The sequence below is a fragment of the Globicephala melas genome, chromosome 1 (genome assembly GCF_963455315.2).
Source record: "Globicephala melas chromosome 1, mGloMel1.2, whole genome shotgun sequence".
Taxonomy (NCBI): Eukaryota; Metazoa; Chordata; class Mammalia; order Artiodactyla; family Delphinidae; genus Globicephala; species Globicephala melas.
Genome location: NC_083314.1, coordinates 91,316,516 through 91,322,564, shown reverse-complemented (window position 1 = coordinate 91,322,564; position 6,049 = coordinate 91,316,516).

Sequence of the window (6,049 nt, the reverse complement as noted above, 5' to 3'; positions counted from 1 at the left end):
CAAGTTGGCCTATGTTAGCAAACCAAAATCAAAACAGGGTTATGAAATGGAAACCTAAGGATGACCAGTCACAAACAGCCAGTCAGGAATTAAGCTGTGGCCCATTAATGACTTCCTTGCTTCGCTTCTGCCCTCTCTATAAAAGCCTCTCCCTGAGCTCCCGTTGGTGGAGCGCTCCTAACATCTTCCAGTTTGACACTGCCCGGTTTGAATCCATTTTTGTTCAAACAAACTCTTAAAATTTTTAATATGCCTCAGTTTGTCTTTTAACAGTTCTGGTGTCAGAAGAGGGAACAAAGGAAGGAGACCCCGAGCAGCCAGAGATAGGTATGTGCTGAGCCCCTTGGCTTGCTGGTTTCTAGCTGCCTCTGGAGGTGTGGGTAAGTCCCTCTCCCACCCCAGCTCCACAAGCTTTTGCAGTATGAACTGTCAGACTTTAGTTGAGCCTTTCTTCTTCCAGACTGGGTCCAGAAACTGGCTGGAGTCAGCCTGGGTCCGGGGTCAGATGGGTTGGACTTAAACTGGGCTGGTCCTGTGTGAGGTCTCAGGTGAATGAAATTTTGTTTTAAGGGTGAACAAGTAGGCTATCCTTACCAAAGACAACCTTGTACTACAGTAGCCACAGTTTATCCACTTATGAGGTGCCCTAGAGAAAAAGGGACCCCAGCCAACCCTTACAATAAGGGTAGAGGGAAAATTATTCTTCCTCCTCTACAGTTTCTGGTGACCAGGATGACACCTGCTGGGACACTCCACTTGCTTTAGAGCCTGCTGATGGGATCCCGGGAAAGCTGGCAGAAGCCCATAAAGGGTGAGAATTCTTACCAAAGGCAGTTCTCCTGGACCTCCACCTGTGGTGCCTGGTTGAGAGAGCAAGGTACAATTTCACAGTGTTCCTTCCATTCTAGATTCAGATTGGCAGGAGAAAAGTGTTTGTAAGAATTAGATCTTTGGGGGCTTCCCTGGTGGCATAGTGGTTAAGAATCCGCCTGCCAATGCAGGGGACATGGGTTCGATCCCTGGTCCAGGAAGATCCCACATACCGCGGAGCAACCAAGCTCGTGTGCCACAACTACTGAGCCTGTGCTCTAGAGCCCTCGAGCCACAGCTACTGAGCCCATGTGCCTAGAACCCATGCTCCGCAACAAGAGAAGCCACCACAATGAGAAGCCCGCGCACCGCAATGAAGAGTAGTCCCCACTCACCGCAACTAGAGAAAGCCCGCGTGTAGCAATGAAGACCCAATGAAGCCAAAAATAAATAAATAAAATTTATTATAAAAAATAAAAGAATTAGATCTTTGAATGGTGGCTTGTGAACTTTCATTTAAGTCCCCACTGGTTCTTGGACTTTTTACTCCCAGGGACAGCTATAGCTTTCTCATTTATCTTGTTATGTCCTGAGAACTTGGCTTGGCTTTCTGCCCATCAGGGCACACAGGTTGGCAGTTCTTATGTGTGCAGGCAGCTCAATTGTCACATTGGGGACCCCCAAAATATGGCTGGACAGAAATGTGGGTCACCAGCCACCAGGGGAATTGTCTTTCTTTCTTTCTTTTTTTTTTTTTTTTTTTTGCGGTACACGGGCCTCTCACTGCTGTGGCCTCTCCTGTCGCGGAGCACAGGCTCCGGATGCGCAGGCCCAGTGGCCATGGCTCATGGGCCTAGCCGCTCCACGGCATGTGGGATCTTCCCGGACCGGGGCACGAACCCGTGTCCCCTGCATCGGCAGGCGGACTCTCAACCACTGCGCCACCAGGGAAGCCCTAAGTCTGTCTTTCTTTGATTATCTTTGGGAATGGCTCTGGATCTTGGGGCTGGGGGAGTAATATCTTTTGTACTTTCTTTGGGGATGCCTCTTGCATCCATGGTTAAACTATGGTTTTGTTTTTGAGTCATTTGATAGGGATACCTTTGGTTTAAAAGTAAAAGAAAAGTTTGTTTAGTATTGCCAGGAATAGTTACTGTTTGTCCCACCTAAAACGTGTTAATAAAATATTTAAAAGGATTTTCTTAGTGATCTTTCTGGTTAGAAGTTGGCCACTCTGGGGAGTTCCTTGATGGCCTAGTGGTTAGGATTTGGTGCTTTCACTGTGGAGGCCGGGGCTCGATCCCTGGTCGGGGAACCATCCCACATGCCATCCCGCTTGCTGCGTAGCGCGGCCAAAATGCAAAAAAAAAAAAAAAAAGTTGGTTACTTTGGAAGCTGATATTCAGAGCCTGATAGGAACTGTTTTTAAGGGCTTCTCCACGAAGCTGAAATGAAATTATGTACCCAGAGGGAAAGAAAAACATTCTGAGGCCACTGTGGAAGAATTTACTAAAACATTCAAAAGATGCACAGCTCCAAATCTGGAACATAGGAATCTTTTAATTTTCATCTTAGTTGGAAATCTCCCTGACATAAAGAAGCAAATTGAAGATAATATAGTTGGATGGGTGGGTTCACTGGGCCTCAGGTGGCAACCCAGTTCTTTGAGGAATAAAGAACAACTACTTGTCTTACAAATCGAGTTTTGACAGGAACAGAAATGCAGCTCTAGAAACAATGAAAAGTCTATCCTTTTTACCAATCTCAAAACCTCCTCTATTCAGCTCAGAAGGCTTACAGATATTATAAAACATCTGGATTTAGGGAATAAGAGTTCTTCTTGGTGGAACTTACATCCTTTTTCTGTGCCTTTGAGCTTTGAGATGTAAGCGTTCTGCATCTCGAGTATTTAGAGCCATTTCTTTGAAATGTGGACTTCAGGGAGGTGATTCTTATTAGAAGGACAAAAACAAAAGTATGTGGGGGGCGATTTGGAAACTAGGTGAAAGTTCTACTGAGTTAAATTATGGATATTCATTGACTAGATCATTTCCAAGTAAGATAAAATACTGAAACATTAATTACTGAACACAAATTTATCTACTTTTGGCATTTTATCTACTTTGGCTTCTTATTACAGAGGAACTAAAGATATTTGGGTTTATTGGTAAACGTGTTTTATGCCATATGGAAAAATTTACTGTGAGGGAGAATATACTTCTGGAAATTATGAAATGTATTTATAAATGTGCCAATCCACAGAATGCTAGTGTAACAGTCCACAGTTGCTTGCTTCTTAGTTTTCACTAGGAAGTAAGGATTCTAAGGGTTACGAATTCTAATCGTTATATGTAATTTAAAACTACTAAAATATAGGGGTGAAAGGAAACAACTGTGTGAAAAGTAGGAAGGAAAGTAGAATGTGTCTAGGGGGTAAGGAAAGGTATGGAAAGACTTTATTAAAAGTCTTTGTCATTTGCAGAGAGTTATTGTTTTACTCTGATGCTTTCACAGAAATGCTTCTTTGTCTTTAGAGATTCATGGAAAGATCTAGAATACAGATTTCTGATAAGTTTAAGAGCATAAAAGTGAACTGGGTAAGAATTTTCAGAGCTAATGAAAAAACTGGGTTCATCCTGAACAAGAATTAATAACATATGATTAAATGAACTGATGAGGATGATTATAATGTTTTTTACAACTTTTTCTTTGAAACACTGCTGATTCCTTAATGTTTTGTTTTCCAAATTTAAGGAAACCTTTCTGTCTTAAGGCAGTTTGGTAAATTATACCTTTGTAAACAAAAGTGAAACGTTTTTTTCCCTACCTGATCCCTCCAGAATTTGGAAATTTGTTGTGTAGTCTTATTTTCATGGCAATATAGTGATTTATATAAGCCCAATAAGAATATGTTCTTATAACAGGACACAATTGGAAGCCTTGGTTATATTACCAAGGCTTTGACTAGAATGTCATATTTGAGAATATGCATAAAATCAGATATGACCAGACAGTTTTAAGGAACTAAGGCTGACTTTATGGAGGCAATAAAGCTCCTAAGAAAAACTGGCCTGGCATCTTGTTTATAGGGTTCCAAGAAACCTTACCAGGTGAGTAAGGAAGGTCACTTCCTGGCAGGCCCGAGAACCTCAGGATATCTTAGGGACCTTGAGAAGAGAGGAATTCACCCAAATCTATAGGTATTCCAGATGAAGTCTGAAATGACAAATCCTTGACTTGACTGCTTAATCTGGAGGGCCTTTAAAAGTTCAATCTAAGATTCCTTATGAAAAGTCCTAGCAAAACAGATTTAAAAAGAGCCTATACGGTCAATTACTCTTCCTACTGCACCTCTGTAAATAACCAGCCCAAGTTTTATGAGACTAGACTTATTCTGCAAACAAATTAGCCTTACTGTGATTATCTTTGATAGAAATGGGGGTGATTATAAAAAAAATTATGTTGTAGTAGAAAATTATAATACGATCTTGTGGATATCAGATTCTAGTCCTATTCACTGTCTTTGAGCTTTTGTTATATACCTGTAAACCGGACTGGATCCTGAATTGTTCTAGTTTTCTCAAATATCTGGCTACTCTCCAAACTAAGATTTCCAGTTTTCTCCTACCCTTCTGATTTGAAATCACTAAGAACAAAGACTACCCTTGAACCTCCTTAGAAGGGACCGTACCAAGTCAGCAGTCAAACTTCAGGGCCTTAAACCTTGGGTCCATATCTCCCAGTTAAAAAGGGCTCCTCCAGACTCTTGGAACTGTACAACTGGAGACCTAAAATTAAAATTGGCTTATGGAGGTTCCTCTCCAGAAGCAGATAGCATCTTGAGATGGACAGCTCTCCCGAGATCACGGATCAAGATCTTTATTTCCTATTTGAAAGCTTTATTCGTTTTGCCTTTTCACTACTTGCTTTTTTCTCTCTGTTAATGCACGGTAAGACAATGCTTCTCTGGCAACTATCGCTGGATCTTGCTAAGGCCATACCTACAGAACAGAAGTCCCTAGGTTTTCTTGGTAAGATAATTTGAGATAGTAGAATTGCTTTAGATTACTTGTTGGCTAAACAAGGAAGAGTCTGTGCCATAGCAAATACCTCATGCTGTAGCTGGATCAACACCTCTGGTAGTGTAGCAAATGCAAGAAATTAACAAGCCACTTGGCTGAGGCAACAGGAGGCCATTAGACTAAGGTGGCTCTAGTGCTGTGTGGCCTACATAAGCAAACCAAAACCTAAGCCTGTCAATGCCTCAAGGTTATGAAATGAAAACCTAAGGACAACCAGCCACATACAGCCAACTAGGCTTTAAGCTGTAGCCAATCAATAATTTCCTTGCTTTGCTTCTGCATTTTCTCTGCAAAAGCTTCTTCTTGATCTCCTGAATGGAAGAGCGCTCCTAACCTCCTCTGGTTTGTCAGCACCAGCTTCACATCGATTTTTGCTCAGATAAGCTCTTATCGTTTTTAATATGCCTCAGTTTATCTTTTAACATTATGCTCAAGGCAGGGAGTGAGGCCCCAGAGTTGGGCAATACATTTCCTGGACTATAAATGGCAATCTGCAGCACATTTGTGTACCTTCTGTGTAATGACTGAAGATTCTGGTTAGTACCTTGGAGTTCCAAGCCCTCTTTTAATTCCTTTTCTATACATGTTACCTTAACTCCAAACACCTCCCATGAAAGGTGTATACTTATATTTAATTTTAATGAAACTTTTTTTTCTATTGCATTTTGGAAATGGTTAAGGCTGAGTCTCCTAGAACATTACTGGGACAATTCAGTTTTCTTATCCCATTTCCTTCCTCTGCTCCACCCTCCACATCAAAAAAGAAAAAAAGTCAACAGGAAATTGCCTTTCATCTTCCCAGCACCAACGTTCCAGGTTTTAAACCAGAGTGTATTTTAGGCTGATGTGTGTTTTTCTGGTTTTATCTGCAAAATCTGCACATATTTATTATGCATGTTTCTTAAAAGGTAAGGGGCTTCTCGGGCTCTTAAAACCAACTCTATAATATTTTTGATTCAAGCGCTAGCAGAAGCACAGCTTAGTGGTTTGGGAAGATGGCCTCTAAGTTAACAATGGAAAAGATTACGCAATTACGTGGGCCTGGTGGTAAGGATCAAACAAACCTTCAGCAGAAGACAAAACCCAAAAGAGGGAAGGTGAGTGTTTTTCAGAGAGTTATATGTAGTTACTAACGTAATCTAGAAAACATTTTTTAG